The sequence below is a fragment of the Petaurus breviceps genome, unplaced genomic scaffold (assembly GCF_028583685.1).
Source record: "Petaurus breviceps papuanus isolate PSGF00001 unplaced genomic scaffold, PetGlider_PUasm1.0 181, whole genome shotgun sequence".
NCBI classification, from domain to species: domain Eukaryota; kingdom Metazoa; phylum Chordata; class Mammalia; order Diprotodontia; family Petauridae; genus Petaurus; species Petaurus breviceps.
The window spans coordinates 2,857,915-2,882,643 of NW_027185784.1; the positions used below are offsets into that span (position 1 = coordinate 2,857,915).

At 39.0% G+C, this 24,729-nt stretch overlaps 1 long non-coding RNA gene across 2 annotated transcripts in view; it reads left to right on the forward strand.

The window, feature by feature from the left end:
- Positions 1–24,729, forward strand: part of LOC138160416 (uncharacterized) — a 71,885-nt gene that overhangs the window by 6,896 nt on the left and 40,260 nt on the right. The window contains exon 2 of one of the 2 annotated variants that reach the window (XR_011168138.1): positions 17,128–17,214. The exons of the other annotated variant lie outside the window; for it this stretch is intronic. This is a non-coding gene — a long non-coding RNA (uncharacterized lncRNA). The remainder of the gene's footprint in view (positions 1–17,127; positions 17,215–24,729) is intronic. 2 annotated transcript variants of the gene reach the window in all.

Consider the following 24,729-nt stretch of genomic DNA (forward strand, 5'->3'; position numbering starts at 1 on the left):
GAGAGAGAGAGAGAGAGAGAGAGAGAGAGAGAGAGAGAGAGAGAGAAATGGAGTCAGAGAAAAAAAGTAACCTGACACATTAATTAACTGTTAATGTGTTGGTACAGCATTTTGGAAAGCAGTTTGAAACTATATGCCCAAAGTTACAAATTGTATATGTCTTTGAACCCGAATAAGGCTGCTAAGCCTATACCACTAAAGATATCAGAGAAAGAGGACATCAGGCTGAGGCTCATGAGAAAGTATCTAACTGGATAACCTCCTAACAACCAAATGAGAAAATGTATTTTCCAAATGTTCCTTACTTTAAGCAAGAATTATCTCAAGTCTGACTCATCCTAATCACCCACTAAAAAGCTTTAAGATACATGTGACTATCAGGCAAGATGATTCTTTACTGAGAAAATGCTAATTATTTACAAATTAGGCCCTAAATATTTCACATATATAAATAATACAAAGTAATGTACAGAGCTCCATTAGATTAAAATAAAGTCAGTGGTGGGAACTGTTTGATAGAGAATAAGATAAAGGAGAAGTAGCAACAGTGAATAAAAAGCATGCCCCTCACCTCATTTTTCACTTAGCAATGTCTCCCTCTGTTCCTGTTTTTTTTAATACGTAAAAGACTACTCAGGGCAGCTAGGTGGTGCAGTGCATAGAGTCCTGAAGTCAGGAGGACCTGAGTTCAAATCCGACCTCAGACGCTTAACACAAAAACTAGCCATGTGACCTTGGGCAAGTCTACCTCAAATGCCCTCCAAAAAGCAAAATAATAATAATAATAATAAGAAGAAGAAGAAGAAGAAGAAGAAGACTACTCATTCTCTGCCCTATTTGTGAGTTAATACAATGAGGAGAATTGGGCTCTCCTTAATTTTCCTTGATTTTTTATAGCTATGGCAGTTTATAGATTGAGAGCTCCACGGTGTTTAGATTGGAACAGATTTTAGAGAATACACATTTATAGCCATTTCACTCTTTCAGCCCTGCATCCTATAGATCCTCTGAAAGAACCGTAACAGACATGCTGTGAGTATGCCTGCATAATGCTCTTCCCTGGGGGAATGTAAGGGATTGTTTTCATGGTTATGAAATCTTCAAAGTGGAAAATGCAAAGTTGAAAAGTGAAAGACAAGGAAGAGCAGAAGTTAGGTTTAGATCAACATGTTACACTATATATCTTAATAAGTATGACATGTACCTTCATCTAAAAATAGACACCAAAAAAAAAAATATGACATGTACCTTCATCATAAAAAATGACACCAAAAAAAAAAAAAACCTCTGAAAAGAATGAAATCAGGTACTTTTCACATATAACAGGAAACTAACCAATGAAAGGTCAATTTATGAGCATACATAGTGGACTTTACTTGAAACCATCTTCCATGTGAACTTCGGAGAATGTATTCAATAATCGTTTTCTATCTTGATCAATTGATGAGTCAGAACTGGGTGTGCATTCAAAAAACAATGACTGTCTAAAACCAGGTCTCTGTTACGTGACAAGGGTGGTGAAGATTGCTGCAAGCCTCAGGGTAGTGAGAGCTTAGTACTAGTGGTGACCCGGAGTGCTTGCCCCCAGCTTTTTATCCCCTTACTAGCTTTAACAAATGACTTTGAACATAGTAGTTCTCTTTCTTTGCCTGTTTTTATTTGTTCTCTTAGCAGAACAGACCAGTCCAAAACCTTGTGAGATCTCAATAGTCCCAGGTATGGGAATCCTATTAGAGAGTTTGCCATCGGTACTGCCTCAAGGGGTTGCCTATTGGACTCAGTACAGCAATAAATCAGACCTATCTGCAGAGATGCCAGTTTCTGGAGCAAATTTTATCCATCAGGTGTGCTGCCTTTGAAAATGAATTTAGTCGGTCTAAATGGTCTGTAGCAAGTTCTTTCAATTTGAGCTAAAATCCTAGTAAAGTAGTATAGTGTGTCCCTGGTTTGGAGGGATGTGTTCATACTTATTTTCCTGCTATATTTTTCTCAGTAAATATTCCTTTGTAAAAAAAATCATGTTAATTCTTAAATGATACTGGGTCAATAAATGATAAGGAATATACTGATTATTATATATTAACTGAATATTATATATTAACTGAATTGGAAGAACACAACAGAATGTGGGCTTAAGCCAATGCTATTGAAAGATTCTCCCACCCTGGAACATTTTGGTAATGTAAAAAAAATGTATGTATGTATGTTTATATATGTATACAAATTAATTTTTTAAAAGTTTGATTTAAAAAGACTTCCCTCAGCTTCTTCCATTCTACCTCTAGAACCCTGAGATGGAAAAGTAATTATTCTCCTGGACATTTGACTCATCAGTCAAGTAGGATTTGAGATTAGGCAAGAAGGATTTGAGATCAGGAGCCTCAGAGTTTATAAAGGCTGCACCAAAATATAGCTGTGAGAAGAATGTTAAACTAAACAAAGAATAGAGGAAATCATAAAATGTAAAATGCACTGTTTTAATCACATAAAATCATCTATACAGACACAATCAACAAAGATAGAATAAGAGAAACTGTAGAGAAAGAAAGGAGTTTTTGCATCACATCAATTAAAATCTGATAGCTAAAATATATAGAAAATGAATACAAATAGAAAAGCACCAAGTCAGTCTCCAATAGATAAAGAAAGTATAATGAGGCAAGCCTCCAAGTCTTTTTGGTTGGGGCACATCTGATGGCATACTCACCAGTCCCCAGCAAGAGTGGCAGAGATGGTGGCATCAGTGGTTGCCCCATCTTCCCCTAGGACCCAAGTATGTTCATCCTTAGGTTTCATTCTTACCCTGGCTTCACTTTCTTGAGTCTTATGGCTCTAGAGAGACTCCTTCCTCTTTTGGATCAAATAGAGGCTAAGCTTTCAATCTTGGTCTCCAAAACTCCCCAGGCCTTAAGTAAATAAATAACAGGAAATTTATGTCTAACAGTAGATATCCAAAATCCTTTTATAAAAGGATATGAAAAAAGTTTTCAGAAGAAATTGTAAACCACATGTGATCATTTGAAAATGTGCTTCAGAGCACTCATATTAAGAGAAATGCAAGTTCAAACAACTTTAAGGATTCACTTCATAATCTCCAAATTGGCAAAGATGACAAAAGATGGAAACAGTCATGGGAGGCCTGTGGGAAGACAGGCACAGTAATACACTATTGGCAGAAATGTCAATTGGCCCAACTGTTCTGGAGATCAGTTTGGAATTCTGAGGTTGAAGTGATTACACTTGGCAGGTAGGTGGTTGAGTGGATAGAGAGCTGTTCCTGGAAATAATGAGAACTTGAGTTCAAATTCTGCCTCAGACATTTACTATCTGTGTGACCTTGAGCAAGTCACTTAACCTCTGTTTGCCTCAATTTCTTCAAATGTAAAATGGGGATGATAAAAGCCTTTTCCTTGAAGGGTTGTTGTTAGGATAATATTAGATAATAAGCGTAAAGCACTTAGTGCAGTGCCTGGTAGATGATAGGTGCTATATAAATGTTAGCTTGGAAAATAATAATAATTACTACTTCTACTACTAACCTGTCTATACTCTTTGTCCAGATATCCCACTACTGCACATGTATTCCCAGGAGTCAAAGATAAAAACTAAGAGGTGCTTTACAATATATGTCAAAATATTCAGGTCAGAGTCTATGTTCGCGCGCGTGGCGTGTGTTAGCAAAGGTCTGGAAACAAAGTGGGTGATTGGTGAATGATTGAAAAAAAAACTATGGCTTTTGAATATAATAGAATATTATTGTATAGTAAAAACCAGTCAATCAACAAAATTTTTAAGTGCTAGATGCTGGGAACACAAAGAAATGACAGATATGTGGAATTTGGTGAAATGTAGGAAGATTTATATGTACTGATACAGAGTGAAAAAAGCAGAATGAAAAGAACAATGAACATGATAACTGCAATAATAAAATGAAAATATAGTTAACAATACTGAACTCTGAATAAGTAAAAAACTAATGATGGCACTTACTAGCTGTGTGACCCTGGGCAAGTCACTTAACCCCAACCACCTCAAAAAATATAAAAAGTAATGATATTCTTGGACAGAAAAGATAATAGAATACATCTCCTTTCTCTTGATAGAGACGCCATAACCTAATAGAGAAGACTATTGTATACGCTGTCACATTCAGTGACTATACTGGGTGCTTTTGCTCATTTTTGTTATAGCTATTACTGTTATAATGGAGAGTCTCATTTGAAGGAAGGTTGTGTAGGGGGTGTTTTTCCAGGAGTTAATGTGATTCAAAGGAATGAAGCATCTGTAAAATGCATTATATATTTAAAAAGAATTATAAAGAAGAGATTAAATGACATCCAACCTATGATACTTCTTCTTGCCACATTGGACATGGTAGGGACAGACTGAAGCCTACCAGCATTTCAGATCCTGAGTGAGCAGAAGAAATAGGTTGAAACTGAGCCAAGCCAAGGAAAGTTTCAACGTGGCAACAAGTTACTTGACATTCTTAGAACAATGAACTGAGAGCTCTAACTGCACATGATGAATGAGATAACCTCTCACTCAGATCCTGGTGGGGTTGAACTGAGAAGTGAATTTTCAGTTTAGTTCTCATCTTCAAGCAGGTAAGAAAAGTGAGGAAGACAGAGATCAGCCCAGAAAGCTTTGAGAGGGATCAGCCCAAGTATCAAATGGAATGTGTGGCATATATACACACATATGTATACATACAAATATACATGTATTACATGCTAATATTTCTGCTTTTATAATCATTAATTTAACTCCACTAAATACTTATTCTAACATGTCTTTAAATAAGGAGTAAGTCATTGAAGCACAGCCAGTGACATAATGAAGGAGAATAATTTTTCCCAGGGGCTACGTTGTGATCTGTTAGCTAGGTCAATGAAACAAAGCAATACCATAATTTATGTGCCCATAAAAGAGTACAACTAAGAAAAAAAAGAGGTAGTCATTTTTCTGAAAGTCAGAGAGCTTTGGGGTTATCCCAGGGGGCTCTGTTGCTAGGTCATGAGCATGATATTTTGAAATGTGTATTTTATAGAACATGTCTTTGCTATTGGATAGGATCTGGTACCAGTTATAGCACTCCCTGATTGCTGAAAGGGAGGGAGGAAGGAAAGAAGGAAAGAAGGAGAAAGAAAAAGAGAGAAAGAAAGCAAGAAAGAGAAAAATGGAGAAAAGGAGAGAAAGAGAAAAGAAGGAAAGAAGGAAGAAAGAAAGGGAGGAAAAAAGGAAGAAAAAGAATGAAAGGAAGAAGGAAAAAAAGAGAGAGAAAAAACTTCTCTCTTCTTTGCCTGTATTTGTAGAAGGGGGAAACATTTGTCTATGTTATACCCTATCCCCATAAAACTGGAGGCACTAGTCTTTCCTTGGGTTTCTACAAGTTTGACTTCTAATGTATAAGTTGAGAAATTATTCTGATTATTTTGTAGTTTCAATTACTGGGTGTACTGTAATATTTATTACGACTCTGCAATGAAACATGGTTCAAATTCTAGCTCTGACACTTACTATTTGTAAGATTTAGGGTGAGTCATATCACCTCTCTAGGCTTGTTTTCACTGTAAAGTGAGTGAATTGAATCTCTAAATTTATGATCCTCTAATCTTACAGAAATCATTACCCCTAACAGTTTCTGTTCCCTTAGAGTTTATATATCTTAAATACTAGGCAGCATTGGCTACCATTCACACAATCCTACTTGGCTGTAAGAATCTGGGTCTTTGGGAATCTCACATTCATACTGGTGATTTGGGCATGCCTTGCTGAGTAGAAAAAGTAAGTGCTGTGCTACACGTTTCTCAGAGATTATTGACCAATTCTATTCCTTAGCTCTACCTCTCATCAGGGAACAGCATCAACTTGCTTTCAAGGATGCTGTAGATTTCTCAATCATAATTTAGCTTTGAGCCCCCACCTACTAGGCCAGTCCTGCCTCTTTCTTTGGACTTACTATTTCAGTGTGTCCTAGTCACATGAATTTTGCATAATCGAGTTTTCTCTTACTGAAGCATACACTCAGGTTCTAATATTATAAGCAACACAGTGTTAGCACAGAATTGATAATCAGATGGATAGTACATACTAGTAAAAGACAAAGGATAATTAATGTTTTCAAGGCAACTGCATTAGTGTCTCCTAGACCTCAAGCACCCCTAAATAAGAGCATAGACACAGGAGTTCCAGGAAATGCACAATGTGTCCTCCTTTAAAGAGACAGAGGAATGAAAATAACATTGTTTACATTGCATGCTTGATTCACACTTCTAGGAAGAAGAAAATACAGATACAAATACAGAAACTCTGATAGAATTTTGGACCTGGAACTCATGGCATGGGGAATGGTTTGGGGATCTGGTTGGACTCAGGAAAAGACAGTATAAGATTTAGAGCTAGAAGTAACTTATTCAAATCCTTTTACTATATAGATGAGCAAACTGAGGTCCCAGAATTCACCTTACTTAAAGTTCTGCCCTCTACTTAGCCTGCCATAAGAGGTAAAAATTTTGCTAAATGATTGAGTGGAGACCATTGCTGTTCTGCCTGAGAGAACATTGAAAACGTAGTCTCATTTGTTCTTCTATATGCCCCAAGAAACAAAAAGCATATGAATCAGTAGCGATTAACAACAGAAACTAGAAACCAGTGCAGTGGGTTTGTGTTTTTTTCCTATTACATCATGCTCCTTGACTGATGACAATGCAATGGAACAGGTCAACTGCATTATGCATTCCATGAGGGCAAAGACCATGTTAAATTTTTCTTTACTGATCCCAAAGAGTTTATCATAATATCTTCCACTCTTAAAAAAAAGTTTTTAATGAAATATTTTGTTTTTACTTTACATTTACAGATGACTCCTAGTTTGAGACCACTTTCAGAAAGGTTTCTTGTAGTAATGCTAATAATACCACAATCTCATCTGAAGACTCACGCAACATTTCATATGATCGTATCCTTCCTTCTCTACTTACATAAAAAATGACAAATTGATTATCTCTCCCTTCTACTCCTCAACCCTTTTTTTAAAGAAGAAGAGAACAAATTAGTTGTAAAAATATGCATAGTCAAGCAAAACAAATTACCTCGATGGCCGAAAAAAAAATCATATATGTGTGTACGCATGTATCTCACTCTGTGTTCAGATCCATCACCTCTATGTAATGGTATAACATGTTTCATCATTGATTCTCTGAAATCATACATGGTTATTGTATTGATATAATATATCAATTGATACATTTGATTTATATTTTTATATATTTATATTTATATAAATTGAATTATATTTGATATATTAATATATCAAATGATATAAGTTCTCATAGCTTTTGAGGTTTGTTTTTATAGTGTTGTTGTTGTTATCAGCTACTTTGTTTTTTCCTGTCTCTGCCCATTTCATTTTTCATCAGTTTGCAAAAGTTCTTAGAATTGTTCATTTTTATAACATTGATATTAGAGTATAAAATGAATCAGGGATAGGGAACCTGTGGCCTTGAGGCCACATGTGACTCTCTCTCTAGGTCCTCAAGTGCAGCCCTTTGACAGAATCCAGACTTCTTTTATTAAAAGGATTTGTTCTGTGAGGTTTGGGTTCTGTCAAAGGGTCACACTTGAAGACCTAGAGGGCCCCATTTGGCCTCAAGGCCACAGGTTCCCTACCCCTGGAAAATTGTTCTACTTTACTCTGTATCAGTTCATAGAAGTATTTCTGTCTTTGAATTCACCTATTTCTTCATTTCTTACAGCACAATAGTACTACATCACATTCAAGCATTCTTTAGTTGTTGGGAATTCCTTTAGTTTCCATTTGTAGGGGGTGTGTGTGTGTGTGTGTTGCTCACATAGTTTCTGTGTGTCTACATCTGGTTCATATGTAGGGAGGGGCAAACATATATGTCTAATAGTCTCCCCTGACCATCCTTCTCCAAGGGAGTCTGATTCCTGTTAGGAGAGGAAGCAAAAGGCTAGGGGACATAAGACTGGCCCTCTGCTCTCCTCAGAGAAAGGTACTAGAATAGAATTATATCTATTTGCCTCCTTAAATAATGTTAATGTAGGGAAAATAATTTTTAGGTTCAAGCTAATATACTGATTGCTATTCCGAAAGAGTGCCCTAAGCTTTATGTGCAAAGCTTGACATCTTTCCCAACAATTACTATTCCCACAAAGAACATATGTAGTAAATAGAAAAAATACCCATTTTTAATCAAGCCAATAACAAACAGAAATCAAAGAAGTTATAGAGATGAAAAATATCAGACAAAACACAGAGTAAATAGGCTCTCCCATGGTGAACAAGGTATCTCAAGTTAACCAGTAGAGCCGCAGAGATCACCCAAGAGAAAATTCTCAGAAGTCTCTACTGTAATAAGCTAGAGATAGGGAAAGGATTGAGATTTTAGATTCTTTTCATCGTGACTTCTTCTGAGAGTTCCTCCCCCTCATGTCCCATTTCAGTGAGCTTAAGAGTATTTGGAACTACATTTGTCTTCCTTCTTGAGGTTTGAAATGAGAGGACCAGGACCTATCTTCTTCCAAGCTCTTGCCAACTCCACACCTCTTGTGACTGGGGAGCAACAGCCAAAGTAATCAGTCTCCATGGGTGAAGAGAGTCTTATGCAAATGAACTTTGAGTCATGAGTTACACTATTTGTTTTCAACACAAAAAGAGTTGCTATAGATATTTTTGTACATATAGTTCTGTTTCCTCTTTTTAAACTCTTTGGCTTATAGACCTAATAGTGGTATTGCTGGGTCAAAGGGTATGTATGGTTTTATAGTCCTTTGAGCATCATTTCAAATTGTTCCACAGAATGGTTTAGATCAGTTCACAACTCCACCAACAGTGCATTAGTGTTCCAATTTTCCCATATCCTTTCCAACATTTGTCATTTTTCTTTTCTTACAATACTAATTCTTGTTTGAGTCATTGTTGACAAGCTCATATAGATGGTTAAATTGTTGTATGTGTGTGTTTTTAAGTCAGTGGGCAAAGCAAGAGAGGAGAGATAGAGAATTTCTTTGGACACACATCTGAAACACATACTCTCTTATAACAAGGTGTCATATATAATTTTGTGCAACCAGAATAAGATTCAGGATGACTTGGGAGGAGGATCAAAGATTAGAGAAATTTAGTAAGCTGGAATGTGTATGAGCATACGCATAAATCGGTTACATATGTAACTTAAAACTCCCTGACATCTAAAATACTAATGCTCTTCACTTCAGTCATTGGCAATATTTTTATAACACATAGCTAGGTGAGGAAGAGGGTGGGACTAGAAAAAGAGCCCTTCCTTCTTTTCCCATCCAGACAAGTAGCAAAATGGAACCGAGGGGGACAGAGCACTAGCACTGGTGGCAGTGGCTGGGTAAGAGGCAGGAGCTGGGGTGCCACCTTCTGGCCTGAAAAGGCCATGAGAGGAGACTTCTCTAAGTCACAGAGCAAAAAGCTGAGGATTATTGAAACAAATACTCAGTAATTATTATTGAAACAATTATTATTGAAACACATACTCAGTAATAACGTATGAGCTACCACCAAATAAAATGACAGAAGCTTCAGAAGACACAGACGGTGCTGGGACTGGTGTGGAAAACCCTGGGCTTGGATGCAGTCTGAGACCTCAGTCATTTGCTAGTAATTCCTGCCTCTGATAGTGGCAGTGTGTGTATGAGGATGAGAATATCTGTAGTATCTAATTCAGGTGGTACAATGTGTGCTAGGCCCAGAGTTGGAAAGATCTGAGTTCAAATCTAACTTAGTCTCAGACACTAACTTAGCTGTGTGATTCTGGGTGAGTCATTTAACTTCTGCTTACCTCAGTTTCCTTATCTGTAAAACAGGGATATTAACACCTACCTCCTAGGGTTGTTTTGAGAATCAATTGAGATAACCTTTGTAAGGTGCTTACCATAGTACCTAGCGCATATTAGGTACTATAAAAATGCTAGCTATTATTGGCAAGCATTTATTAAGCACCTACTATGTGCCAGTAACTGCATCAAAGTTGTTAAGTTGAAATAAAGTGATACAGGGTGTCCTAAAAGTCTTTGTGCAATGTTAAGCTTTAATAGTTATTAAAGATTATAATAATTATTTTATTATAACATGATATTGATTATATTCACAGTTATTAACTTAATGGTTATTATATTAGTTACTAAAGCTCTATACTGCGCTAAAACTTTTGGGACATCTTGTACATGCAACACTTTTCACAAACTTTAAAGTACTATATAAATGTTAGCTTTTGTCATCATCATTATTATTTGCAAACTCTTTGAACTTGAGTTTCCTCATCTCTCTAATGGGGTTAATACTATTTGCTGCCTTTATCTCACTGTACTATTGTGAGAGAAGACCTTTGAAAAATGTAAAGCAGTATGAGTTATTAATCAGTTGGTTGCTTCCTTTTCTCTCTCCTCCTCCTCTCCGTTTATCTGGCAACCATGCTACTTTCTGCCCTTATCACCTTTCACCAGCACTATTGCAAAGCTTGCCTAATTCTTCTTCCTACCTCATCTCTCTTCTCTCCAATGTAGCTTGCCAATATCCTTCCAAAAACACAATTTCACTATTGCATCCGGGACCATATAGATTCTCCTTCCTATCTTTGGCATTGAAGATGTTTCACCATCTGCCTCCAGCCTACCTTCGAAGACTTATTTTTTGCATTATTCCCCTCCCCCCCACCTCCCCTTACCTTACATTTCAAATAAACTGACCTGCTTGCCTCTTCCCTCCAGGCGACCTTCCTGCTTCCATCTCTGAGAATTTCTAGCTCCCTCTAAGAATCAATATAAAACCTCCCAGTTGTTGGTTTTTCTTCCCATTCACTTCACCCTAATTTACATTACGTGTATATCTCTATCTCTCTACACATTCACAATTTTCCGTACAAATTTACATCTATCTGGAGGGCAGGTGTGTGTGTATATGTCCTTCTGCTCCTCTCTTTGTATCCTCGGTGCTTAGCACAAAGTCTGGCACATAGAAGGCACTTACTAAATGCTAGCTGACTGACTTTTGGTCTTATCATTGTATCTAGATTGCCTAGCACAGTGGTGGTGCCCATAAATGCTTAACAAATGCTTACTGAATTGAATCAGAATAAATTTTGAAACGATAATCTTATTGCCCCATTCTTTTTTTTTTTTTTAAAGATCAGGATGAAATAGTAAACACCAATAAAAATGTATTTAATTTAACCATTCTTAGGGGTGAAATTGGAGTCCTTTCAAGTTGTAAGAGTAGAATGTTGTTCAACATACTGAAATAAGAAACTTAAAGGATTTCTGGAACAAAAATTCAAGTAGCTAAAGACCAAATCATTGAATCAGAAAGATTCAAGAGGCAGCCACTCTAATTCCCTAAGTGAACTCCTACAGGCCTGATTCTTAGAATTTCCCATCTAGGCAGGATTACCTGAGCTTGTGTCTTTGCAAAGGTAGGAGAGCAGGATGACAATGAAATTCTCCTGCATCTGCAGCCTCTGATTTCCTGGGGAATCCAATTTTTCTACACTTGGAAAGGATCTTTTTATTTTAATTTTTTAATGTGATGAATCTAGGGTTCAGCCAAAAGCAATAAAAATTATTAAATAAATGAAAAAATAATTCTAAGAACAGATGCAACTAGTTGTATGGCCTTAAGCAAGTAATTTGACCTCTCTAGGCAGTGGTTTCCTTATCTGTAAAATGCAATGGGCTGGAAGAAGAGTTGAACTAGCACTTGGATTAGACCAATTCTCAAAGTCCACAGAACCCATTTGGAGTTTTCTTGGCAAAGATACTGGAGTTGTTTGCCATTTCCTTGTACAGCTCATTTTACAAATGAGGAAACTGAGGCAAACAGGGTTAAGTGAATTGCCCAGGGTCACACAGATAGTAAGTATCTGCTGCTGGGATTTGAACTCAGGAAGATAAGTCTTTCTGACTCCAGGCTCAAAATTCTATCCATTGCGCCATCTAACTGTCCAAAAGATAAGCATCTTAACCTTGAATTTCAAATGGGCACACGCTTTCCTTACTGGGTCTTGGCAATCATTTTAAGAGGTAGGAAGATAATCATAACATCCAGACAAGAGTTAAATTTAGTTACCACCCTTACTCCATTTAAAATGAAGGCCTTAGGGAGAGGGTTCTGGGAAGATGGCAGAGTAGGTAAGAAAACTTTTGGTTCTCCAAATTTTCTCCACAAAAAGAGACAGAACATCACCTCAGAGCAGTAGAAATAAACACAGGGTAAAGCAGTTGTCCTCCTAAGACAATTTGAGAAAAACCCAAGAAAGATCCAACTTCCAGGGGCAGAGGTTTGGCAGGAGTGAAGTGCAAACACCAGGCCTATTCTGCAGAAACAACAAACAAGCCTGGGGGGCATCTGGATTGAGAGGCTGACTCAGCCTAAGAAGCTTTCACCTCACAGACAGTGTGTGTGTATGTGGGTCTGATGACTGAGAAGACTGAACGATCTACTGTGAGGGATTCCAAGTACCAGAGGGGTCTTAGGCTATGGATGTCACCAGAAGGAGCTAGCACACACCCAGTGAGTGCAGTAGCAGAGGGGCAAGGACCCAGTTGGCTGTGGACACTTGCGGGAGAGCAGAGTCCCTGGCTTCAGTTCCAGCACAGAGAGGACAGCTGTAGTTTACAGCCATTGGAGAGACCTCAGGAAATAAGATCATTTGTGGAACAATGTGGTTGGGGGTCCTAGCTGTGGCTTAGGAGTAGAGAGGAGAGCCCAAGGCTGAGCCAGGGGACAGACCTCAGAAAATAACAGTAATTCATTATACTAATAGCTGCTAGAAATAAAATAAAACAAAAAATAAATAAAAATGAGTAAGCAAAGGAGAAAGAACCCAACCATAGATAGTTACTATGGGGATAGAAAAGATTTGGGTTTATATTCAGAGGAAGATGATGGACCTAAAAAAAAGCCACTCCTTTTTTCATGAGAAATGTCAAATGGTCCCAAGTACAAAAGGAATTCTTGGAAGAACTGAAAAAGGACTTTAAAAACAAATAAGAGAGAAGATTCTAGGAAGATGGCAGAATAGGTCAGAAAATTCCAAACTCTCCAGATTTCTCCTACCAACAAGACAAAATAATTCCTCACAGCAAACATAGAGCAGATAAAAATAAACAAGAATTGGGGCAGAACAGTAGTCCTCCCAGGACAAATGGAGGAGAATGGAAGAATCCCAGGACTGACGTTTGGTCTATGTGAAGTATAAACAGCTACACGTTAGTTCCACTGAAACAGCAAGTGGTGAGTCCTGGGGCTAGCTTGATTAGGAGGTAGCCTCAGCCTCAGCCACAGGGATTTTCACTTCTCAGACAGTGTGGGGAGTCTGGCATCTGAGCAGGGAAAGATTAAGGGAACCTCTGCTGATAAGAGATGCCGGGTCCAACTGTGCTGCTGAGACACATGGCTCTGGGTGAGAAGGAACCAGCAAATGCCTGGTGAGTGCAGAAGCAGTGGGGCAGGATGCCACTGGCTGTGGGCACTTACAGGAGGATGGAGTTCTTCGTTTGGGTTCTAGGCCAGAGGGGAGTACTAAAGGAGGACCTGAGGTCATAGGCACCATCTTCCATACCCCAGGACTGGAGGTGATTAAAACAAATTGCTATAAGTTAAAAAAAAAAAAAAAAGAGCAGTCAAAGGAGAAGTAACTCAACCATAAACAGTTACTATGGGAATAGAGAAGACCAGGATTCATCTTTATAGGAGGGTACTGAATCAAAAAAAAAAAAAGCCTCTCCTACCCAAAGAGTAACATCAAACAGTCACCTGGCCAAAAAGAATTCATAGAAGAACTTTAAAAAGACTTTAAAAATCAAATGAGAGAAATTGAGGAGAAAATTTTTAAAAAAGAACAATCCAAGAAAAACAAGATTATGAAAAGAAAATTAACCAATTAGAAAAGAAAATCCAGAATCTTAAGGAAGAAAATGACTCTTTGAAAATTAGAATTGGGCAAAGGGAAACCAGTGAAGTTACAAGAGACCAAGAAATAATAAAACAAAATATAAAGAACGAAAAAACAAAAGAATGTGAAACATCTCGTAAGAAAAACAATTGATCTGGTTTCAGTCATGTAATTCCCAAGTGTTTAGGAATGCATAATAAACAAATATAACATTTGAAAACACATGGGCTTTGCCCTTCAGTGTTTAATGACACAGCAGGATAACACTATCCTTCTTGTGTGTGGAGAGGAATAAAAAGGACCAATTGTCCTTTCTTCCCCTCAGTGAACAGACCTTTGAAGGCGAAGTTTCAGAAGTTGGGAGCCAGGAGCTATAAAGACAGAGCATATGTGAACACACTTTAATTAGTGTCTTGGGGAGAAAACAGCTATTCTCAAAGCACTACTCCTCTAGCTCCCAAGAGATTCACACCTGGGTCATTAAATCCTCATCAATCGTGGAGGAACTGCTGTCCCAGATGACTTTTCCTTGGTTAGTCATCTGAGAGAAGGCCTGGTGCCTCACCTAGGGCAATAATCTGGAGAAAAGGAACTCAAGAGCCTCAACCTAACCTTCAGAAGAAAAAAGCAAGGGAGAGGGTTGGGGGGGAGGGGGGAGGAGAGAGGTAAAGAAAGGGAAGTATGGCAGTGAGAAGGGGAACTACATTCAATTGAACTAACTTTCATGCCTACTATGGCTAGTCACTAGTGTACTAAGTGTTTAGAGTACAAAGATGAAAGCTCAACAGTACCTGTCCTCAGGAAACTTATATTTTACTGGGGTATTTGTGGTTGGACTTTTGTCCATGGGGTTTTCTTGGCAAAACTATCTGGAATGGTTTGCCATTTTGTAATGGTAATGGGAAAGTTGAAGATCTTCCCTGCCCCTTGGCCCCTTGATAGGCTTAAGTGAATCTGAGAACCTTCTCTGATTTGATAATATACTCTACCCCCTAATAGACTGAATGTGGTCACACAGAGCTTGTGGTGAGAGGGTTGTTTTTCAGCAACGTCCATACCTTTTTACTTTGTAATTGGGCAGTGGGTCAAGAGGGCTGTGACATTCTCTGATCCAGGAGAAGGCTATATATACCCTGATGTGAAATTTTGCTTTGGGGCTCACTTTGGGAAGAGTTGTGTGATTTGGCCAGATAAGACTCTGTGCAGCCATTGAGCCCCCTACACCCCCGACCAGCCTTGAAAACCCAGATGTTGGTGCTTCTCTCTCTTGGTTAGATAGCTGGAAGCCCTGTCTGCTGGTATGTTTCTTTGTATTTTTTTGTCTGCTTGTAACTTCTGTTTGTATTCTCTGCAATTCAGGGTGCTAACTTTTTCCCCTGAACTAAGTAAATTATATATGTTTGATTAAAGTAAGATTGTTAACCCATTTTGAGTTGCTTTCCTTTAGAAAAGCAGGTCTAGGGGCAGCTAGGTGGCACAATAAAGAGAGCAGCAGCCCTGGAGTCAGGAGGACCTGAGTTCAAATCTGACCTCAGACATTTAACACTTACTAGCCATTGACCTTGGGCAAGTCACTTAACCCCCATTGCCTTTCATTCCCCCCCGTAAAAAAAAGAAAGACATCCCTTCATTTAAAGAGTTCAAATCTGGCCCCAGACACTTAATACTTAATTAGCTGTGTGACTTTGGGCAAGTCACTTAACCCCAATTGCCCTTCCAAGAAGAAAAAAAAGCACATCTAAGAACTTGTGCTAGCAGCCATCTTGGGTATGTCAGGGTGCTTGCTGCTACACATTTCCCTCTCCCTTTTTACAGATGAGGAAACTAAGGCAAACAGGGGTTAAGTGACTTGCCCAGAGTCACACAGCTAATAAGTATAATTCAGCTAATAAGACAAGATTTTATGCAGATAAATATAAGGTCATTTGAAGAAGGAGAAAACAATAACAATGAAGGGAATGTGGGAGAAGGCTTTTTTTTGGTAAGAGATAGCACCTGAGTTTGACCTTGAAGTAGGGTAAGTGGTCAAAGAGGCTGGGTTGAGGAGGGTAACAGTTCCTAGTATGTACAAACATACAAAGGCTAAATGTGGAATGCTGAGTTCAGGGAATAGGTCCTCGTTAGCTGTGTCACAGAACAGGATATATATATACAGAACAAATACAAAGTAATTTGGCAAGGAGTATTAGCATCTGGGGTTATCAAGAAAGGTCTCTTGTAAGAAGTGACATTTAAGCTGAACTTTGAGCAAAGTTATGGATTCTGAGAAATGTGAGGAATGAGCACATTCCATTTGTGGGGAATTACTTCTGGAAATGCATGGTGAGAAGACAGGGCATGTCATGTACCAAGAAAAGCAAGTAGCCCAAACTGGCCATACCATAGACTGTGTGAAGGGGAGTGCTGTGGAATGGGCCTGGAAAGGTTTGTTGGAGTTTAATGTGAAGGGACTTGAAAGACAAACAGAAGAGTCTGTATTTTATTCCCAGAGATGAGAGGAGTGACATACTCCATCCTGTGCTTTAGGAATGTTATATTAGTACCTTGTGGAGGATTGACTGGAGATGGGAGAGAGGAGACTGCAAGTTAGGAGAACAATGAAGAGCTTATTGATGAGGGCTATTTGAAAAGAGAGAAGGACAAAGAATGTGAGTGATGTCCTGGAATTAGATTGAAGAGGCTTGGACACTGGATATGGAAGGTAGGGGAGAATGATGATGTTAGGGTGCCTGAGTTTGTGAACCTGGAGACTGGTAGGTTTGTTGTTTGATAAAATAAAAGTCCAGGTGTCATCTTCATAGTAATGAAAATTGATACCTTGGGATCTGATTAGAACGGAGAGAGAGAAGTTATAGAGAAAAAAAAAAGAAGAGGACTACAAAATTATAAATCTGAAGGGTGGGGGCAGCTAGGTGGCCCAGTGAATAGAGCACTGGCCCTGGAGTCAGGAGGACCTGGGTTCAAATTTGGCCTCAGACACTTAACACAAAAAAACTAGCCGTGTGACCTTGGGCAAGTCGCTTAACCCCAATTGCCCTCCAAAAGGCAAAAAACAAAAAAAAAATCTGAAGGGTGAGTGAATCGACTGGTCACATACATAGCAAATGGCAGAGATAGGAATCAAACTCAGATCCTCTCGCTCCAAATTCTACATCTTTTCTACATTATGCTACCTTTCTAGAGGTAAATCAGGCCTGAGCAAATATTCAAGTTGTGGAAGCTGGGAGGGAAGACCATGAGCAGAGGAAGCACTCAAAGTGAAGAACTGGTGAGAACTCCTTTTAATTTTTTTTTCTGTAAGAATTATCTTGTGTCAGGTTCTTCCCCTTTCTTTTTCTGTATTTTTTCGAATTTTCAGGCTGATTACTTGTATTATTTAGTATGGTGGGAGGAAGCTACTTCTAGTTAACCTCTCTTTGATCATCTCAGGGTTCCCCCTAATATTAAATCTTACCATTTAACCTCTATGTCTGGAGCTGATATAATAGTATCTTGTCCAAGACAACTATTGACCTTAGGATTAGAAGTTCCCAAGCTCCTCTCTTGCTTTGCATGGAAATTAATCTGAGCCAAAGTAAAAGGTAAGTGAAGAAGGCAAGATGATTATTTTTCACCGAATAGTCCTGAGTTCCTGATACATACATATGTATGTGTACATATTTATGGAGAGAGAGAGAAAGAGAGGAGAGAGAGAGAGAGAAAGAGAGAGAGAGAGAGACAGAGAGAGAGAGAGAGAGAGAGAGAGAGAGAGAGAGAGAGAGAGAGATCTGTATCAGAGGAGCAGAGATAGAGACAGAGACAGAAGCAGAGACAAAGGCAGGGAGTAAGAAAAAGATATCTAGCTACCTAGACAGATGGATAGAGATAGACTTAGCCAGGTGTAGCACCCGAATTCCCATTACCATTACACCAAGTAGATTATCTGTCTGTCCATCCATCTATCTATCTATCTATCTATCTATCTATCTATCTATCTATCTATCTATCTATCTATCTATCTATCATCTATCTATCTATCATCTAATTGTTTCTCTATTTGTAAATCTGTCAGTTTATCTAATCTATCATTTATCTCATCTGATAACATCAAAACTTCCTTGTTTAGGGGATATAGTTTGTACAGGGAACATTCCCTTTCTCCTTATTACTTCATCTTTGCCATTTTCAATAGTCAATTAACATATATTAAGTGCCTGCTATGTACCAGGCTCTGGATATGCAAAAAGAGTCAAAGGAGCTCACAGTCTAATGAGGGAGACACCAAGTAAACAAATATTTACAAACAAGCTCGTTATGGTATAACTGGGGAATACTTTTAAAAGGCCAGGCAATATCAGTCAATAAACATTTCCTAGATACCTGTTGTGTGCTAGGTACTGTGCTAAACACCAGCAATGCAAAAGGAGACAAAAGACAGTCCCTAGCCCTCAAGGTGCTCACAGTCTAATGGGACTAAAATTAAGAGGGATGGGGATGGGATTTTAGTTGAGATGTAAAGGAAGCCAACTCAAAGTTGTTTTTATTTAAATGACAATAACAGCCATTTATGGACCCAGGGAGTGTTGGAGCTCGCATGCTCTCTCATTCCACTGAGGGGTTTCTCTTAGCCCTATACTTCTACACGAAGATAACTTTCAGTTTCAGAGGAGCCTGGACTAGGCTTTTAGTTTCTCACGCTCTCTGGACCTTTCCACTCTCATCCCCAAACCCCAGTGAAAATTACTTAAAGTTTTGAGTTTGGCTCTTGTCTAAGATCTCTCTAGAGGGGGGGGAAGTATAAAAGTACTTAGATTAGATATAGGGTATATATTTATTTCCTGTCTCCAAACAAAATGCTTAACGCAGGAGACTCACAAAAGGCTTAAACAAATAGCAGAAGGAACATAAACTACTGTTATGCTCTCCTGAGAAGCTGAACTTCAACATAAGAACATGAAACAGTTTTGGAATTGATGAACAGGCATTTTACAATTCACCTCAGTTCTGCACTGTCCAAATAATTCCCTAATGTTTCATGTTTTCTGGCAAAACAGAGGAGAACCTGAAGCTTTCTGTTGTGTCCATGGTCATTTTCTCCCGGAAAGGTATAGTTGTAAAGAAATCCCCCAGCTGCCAGACCTCTTAGACTTAGGGATGTGGGATCTCAAGACCTCTTAAACTCACATGGTTGACTTCTGGGCAAGAAACATCCATCTATTCAGTCACCTATAATCAGGAAAGTAATAAAACAAAAGAGACAATCAAAACCCTGCCTCATGTTTGCCTAAAAAAGAGATAGGGACTGTACCTGTGACTTCATTTGTATAGAGAATTCACAGGTGAAGAAACTTTTTCTACCAATGCTAGTCAGTGCCTTTTCTAAAACTTAAAATCTTACAGTTGCCTAAAACAGTGGTATCAAACTCACATAAAAACAGGTCCCTGCTTCCATACTTTTTTTTTTAAAACCACATATTAATATTATCTGTTATATTGAGTTTTTCCTTATTTTGTTAAACATTTCCCAATTACATTCTAATCTGGTTCTCCCTGAGTTTGACATCCCTGCCTAGAGTACTGAAAGGTTATACATCATATGTATCAGAAGTGGTTTGGAAGTCAGGAAGATATGTGTTCAAATCTGGCTTCAGACACATACTTTGCTGTATGACCCTAGGCAAGTTACTCAATCCTTTTTGCCTTAGTTTCCTCATCCATAAAATGAGCTGGAGAAGGAAATGGAAAACAGCTCTAGTGTCTTTGCTAAGAAAAACCCAAATGGGGTGACGAAGAGTCAGACATGACTGAAATTATTCAGCACCAAGAAAATCAGAGGAGGCTTGAGTCCAAGTTTTTCTGACTTTAGGACCAGCTATCTATCCACTCCATTACACCACCTTTCCTATTCTATGCAGGACATGTGGTTTAGCTTCCATGAGTTTATAGATAACGTAATTCCAGGATGGGGAAAGTTTTCAATCATTCTTCCCAAAGAGAGGCTTGAAGGGTCTTGATTCCCTAGGCAAACCGGAGAAAGAGCAAGCCAAAGGACAGTCCCTCCCTTTTTAAAGTACTTAAAACAAGTAGCTCATTCTGCTCAGTCATCAACAGGGAGGGGAATTCCTTCATCGGAGTAAAAGGGAAATCATTTAGCGGGAATGCATTAAAGGTGCATCCCTATGTAAGCTACATGGGGTACAACCCATCAAAACACTGGCATTTTTCTTCTTAGTGATGTGGAATATTTTCTCTACATAGTTGTTGCTCATTAAAGTTATCCTTTTCCACTGATAATGGAGCATGGCTAAAGATATAGGATGGTTTGGGGGTATGGAATAGGAGAGATAAGTGACTTCATGATGGATGGTCTTTATTTTCTCATTAAAGTTCCCACTGAGATAAGACCGTTTTTTTTTTTTCTGGAAGATTAAGGTGAAATTGGGAACTTTAAAAGACTTCTAGAACAGACTGTTTAGAACATTCATTTCTGGGGCTGGGAGTCAGTCAAGGAAGAGGAAAATGATTGACATGTATCAATGAAATTAGATATCAGGGTTTTTACTGAACCTATTGAGCACATTTGTGTGACTTTCTCCAGCAAGATTCAGTAGCTCAGGAGTAGAAACACAGAAGGGAGATGGTGAGATTTAGGATTGAGGATTGATAAGGCATGAACATTGGAAGGACATCAGGAAAAGGGAACAAAGGAGAGTAGAGAACAATATATAGTTGAACCGGCTAATCATATGGTCAAAATTGTGAAGGGAGAAAAAAATATACCCAGAATACAGATGAGGAACAGGTGAGAATAGAGAAGGATAGATGGAAGGGAAAGGAATAAATGAGCATTTATATAGGGCCTGCTATGTTACGTACTAAGCACTTGTAAGGGTTATGGGATTTAAAGATCTTCCATGCCCCGTTGGACTTGCTGACGTAGCAGGAAGGGGCGGAGCAAGAGGAAGCGGAAGCCAAGCTAGCGTTCCTTCGGTGGCTGGCGGTGGTGGTGACGGCGGCAGCAGCAGAGGCAGTGGCAGCGCGAAGCCCTTTTTTGAGTTAGAACTGCTAAGGACTTTCTGCTAAGGACTCCTGCTGAGGACTGCCAGGGGCCGGAGCTGCTGGGAGCGCTCTTCCAGGACGCTGGGTGGTTGCTGTGAGTGGGGAGAGGAGGACCTTTGCCTGAGGTAGCCTGTTCTGTTTTAAAGGCTTGAAAATGTGGGTACTTTCTACTTTATCTACCTGTGCCAATGTCATAACTACTCTGATGGCTTTCACTTTCTGGTTTTGGGACTCAGTCTTTTGGTATCTTAATAAATTTTCTAGTTTATTTCCTCATATGGCAAACATGACGTATTTTCTAATGGATAATTATATCAGCATATTTGTAATCTCTATAGGCATTGTGAATATGGCATTGCTGATACAGCACTTTACAAGTTTTTATCTCATTTGACCAAGAGAGGTCTGCTATTATGCCCATTTTATAGTTGAGGAAACTGAGTCAAACAGAGGTTAAGTAACTTGCCCGGAGTCAGATAGCAAAATGTCTGAGGATGAATTTTCATTCAGTCCCATTGACTCTAGGCCCAGTACTTTTGTCTACTGTGCTAGCTAGTTTTGGGTGGATATGAAATGCAGGTTTTATAGAGGACAGAGAATGAGCAAGAGATGGAAGGAAATGCGATTAGTATCATGGAAGTAATTTCAGAATTCAGGGTCATGGAAGCAGAACAATTTGAAGTAATGGTAAGGTTAATGGCATGTCCAATTCTGTGGGCAATTGAGGGACAATGGAGATGGAAGCCAGGAGAGTTGAGGAAGTTGATGTGCTGGGAGCCCCAGGATGTTTTTAGAGATCCTTAATATTAATATTGAACTCAACTCGGGGGCAATGTGAAGAGAAAGACTGTGAGCCAGGTACTGGACTAATTTGAATCAGGCAAGTAACCATGGGCTTGATAGATGACAGAAAAAAGAACGTGGAAATACTGATAAAGCTAGATGGAGGAAACCTCACAGCAAGAAAGTTTCTGAATGATGGTATCAGAGGGAGGGTCTAGAAGTGGCAGTACAAAGAAAGCAGCATATCCACCCATTCCCACCAGCCCGGGATATTGGTGGGCAGGAAAGAAGGAGCAGCTAATGTTGGAGAGGAAGACCAAGGGAGGTTGGTGGCACAGTGGATAGAGTGCTGGGCCTTAGATGCTTCCTAGCTGAGTGGTCCTGGCCAAGTCACTCAACCTTTGTCAGCCTCAGTTTCTTCATCTGTAGAAGGGTGTTAATAATAGCACTTACCTCTCATGACATGAGGATCAAATGAGATAATAATTGTGAAATGCTTAGTTCAGTGCCTGGCACATAGAAAGTACTATGTTACTTATTATCCAGAGGAAGCCAAGTTCCTCTCAACACAAGATAGAAGGAACACGATAAAAGGTTCTTTTCAACTCAGCAAACATTTATTTAACACTTCATCATGCAATGCACTGGAAACAATACAAAGAAAAGAAGAAATAGTCCTTTAACTCAAGGAGACTACATTCTTCTAGAGATGCAGCATGAATATTCAAATAGTAAATGGAAAGTATTAGTTCATTAGCAGCCCCAACTTTTACTCAAATGTTTACAGATTTGGTACCAAAAGACAGCTTCTTCCTCAGGTCCTAAGGATAACCCCCTGGGGCTGGTTAGAATAGACTGGTGTACTAGCCTTTATCCATGTGATTTCCATTAACAATCAGACACAATTAACTTTTAGGAAAGGCATCTACTCCAATACCATCACAAGAATAGTTATAACAAGACATCTTCTTTCCCCCATTAACGTGGGGCATATTCTCTCACTAATCAGCATGACATTCCCAGGAAGAGTGGTGGCACCCAGGGACCGCTGCTCTTGAAATCGGTGTCTTTACAGAATGTGTTTCTGTTCCTTGCTGGGCATTTCCTTATGGCCCTCTAACTCCCCACTGAAAGCCACATGGCTTTGGTAGGAGGAGAAGAGAGAAATTCCCTTCTCCCTTCATCAGGGATCTCCTACACAAGCAGCTCCTTGCTTGCAATCTCTCCCACTCTCAACCTTGTAAATTCAATCAAGATTTTTGAGTAGGGGACTGACGTAGTCAGAACTGTGTTTTAAGACTATCAATTTGTCCATTGTGAGGAAAATAGGTGAGAGACTGGAGGAAGTAAGATCAACTGAGAGACTACACCAATATTTCAGGCAAAATTCAGTGGGGAGGAAGGTAGAGATTACGAAAGTAAAGAGAAAGAGAGAATTATGTTCTAAATGTTATAGAGATCTAGGACAAAGGGGAGTTTGCTTGTGATGGAGGGAGAATTCCATAGCACATGGTGGAAAGGGAGTAAAGAGGAAATTGGGAAAGCATAGTGATGAATGGAATAGGGATGAGAATATTAACAGAGATAGTAAGGATATAGGGTTTCACAAGTCTGGAACTGTGAATCACATGGATTAGGGAGAACGTAAGAAGATAGGGGGAAGTAACAATGGGCTGGGTATTCAGTTGATAAGAACTGAACAGGGAAGGTTAATGATATAACTTCCCTCACTCTGCAGCTGCCCCTCCCCCTGCTGTTTTGAATAATGGGGACTTTTGGCAGAAGAGCCAGAGAGAAGGTGCTGAGCACAGGAAGTGATGTAATACAGCTATAGGAGAGAGATGCTATGATCCAAGAGGGACACTCTGATCCTTTTTGACTCTTGCCAGGGTTGTCTGTTGAACTCACTCATCCTAATTTGCTAGCCGTAGCCAGAGGAGGTTGAAGGTTCCTGCCCAGGACCAGGCAGAGCTCAGACAGAAAACAGCTTCTATCTTCTTCCAAATCCATGGGCTGAATCACGGGCATTAGTCACAGGTTCAGAGTACTCCCAGACTTTCTGCCTATTTATCTAAACTAAAGGCTGGCTCTGTTAGAAGCATGACTCCAGAAGAATGGTCACACCTTTGCTCACTTGCAGAGTTCACAGTCATGAAGATCTACATTCAAATTATATATTTCTTAAAACTCCTGAGTTTGAACTGACCTTATGTCTGGTGAGTTCAAAGTTCAGGAGGGTGGTGAGCTTCTTGATGTTTGCTAAATGTTCTATTATGCATTTATATTGTTCATTTGTTGATGATATATTAACAATAAATGCTGTATACAGTAGGTTAGCATGCTTTCTGCTTCTGTGTAGAGTCGGTTACATTTTCACAATGTTATGTGACTAGCAGTCACTGAAATATAGCAAAGTCAGAAAGGAGGCAAGTTTTGCTAGTGGGTTGGAGTTCAGAGTTAATTTCTGATTGGGTTTAAAATAAAGAAATCAGAAGCGTGTGTGTGAATGTGTGTGCATGTGTGTGTGTGTGTGTAGAAAAAAACAAAATGTGTCACAGAAAAGGAAAAAAAGGTTTCAGATGAGTTTTTGATATATTTATTTTGCTTTCTGCCCTCTATTTGCTTAACCATGAGTCAAATGGTTCCAAATGAGGTTAGCTCAGCAAAGAGAATGTTGAAAAGAATCAAAGATCTAGTTTTAACCTAATAGTCTCTGAGAAAATGAATAGATTAGGGACATAATTGACAAAGGCACATTTTATTTTTTTTTAAACCTAATTCCTAAGGAAAAATTAACAGCTATAAAAAAGGTACAAAGTACTAAAGGTCGACTTTTCTTTTTAACTGTATGGCACCCACTGATACCAATGAAAGCTTCTCAGCTGGATAGAATAAGATTATGCTCTATTAAAGACCATACTGGATGTTTGGGGGAGGAGGGGGAAGAATAAAGAGATTCTGG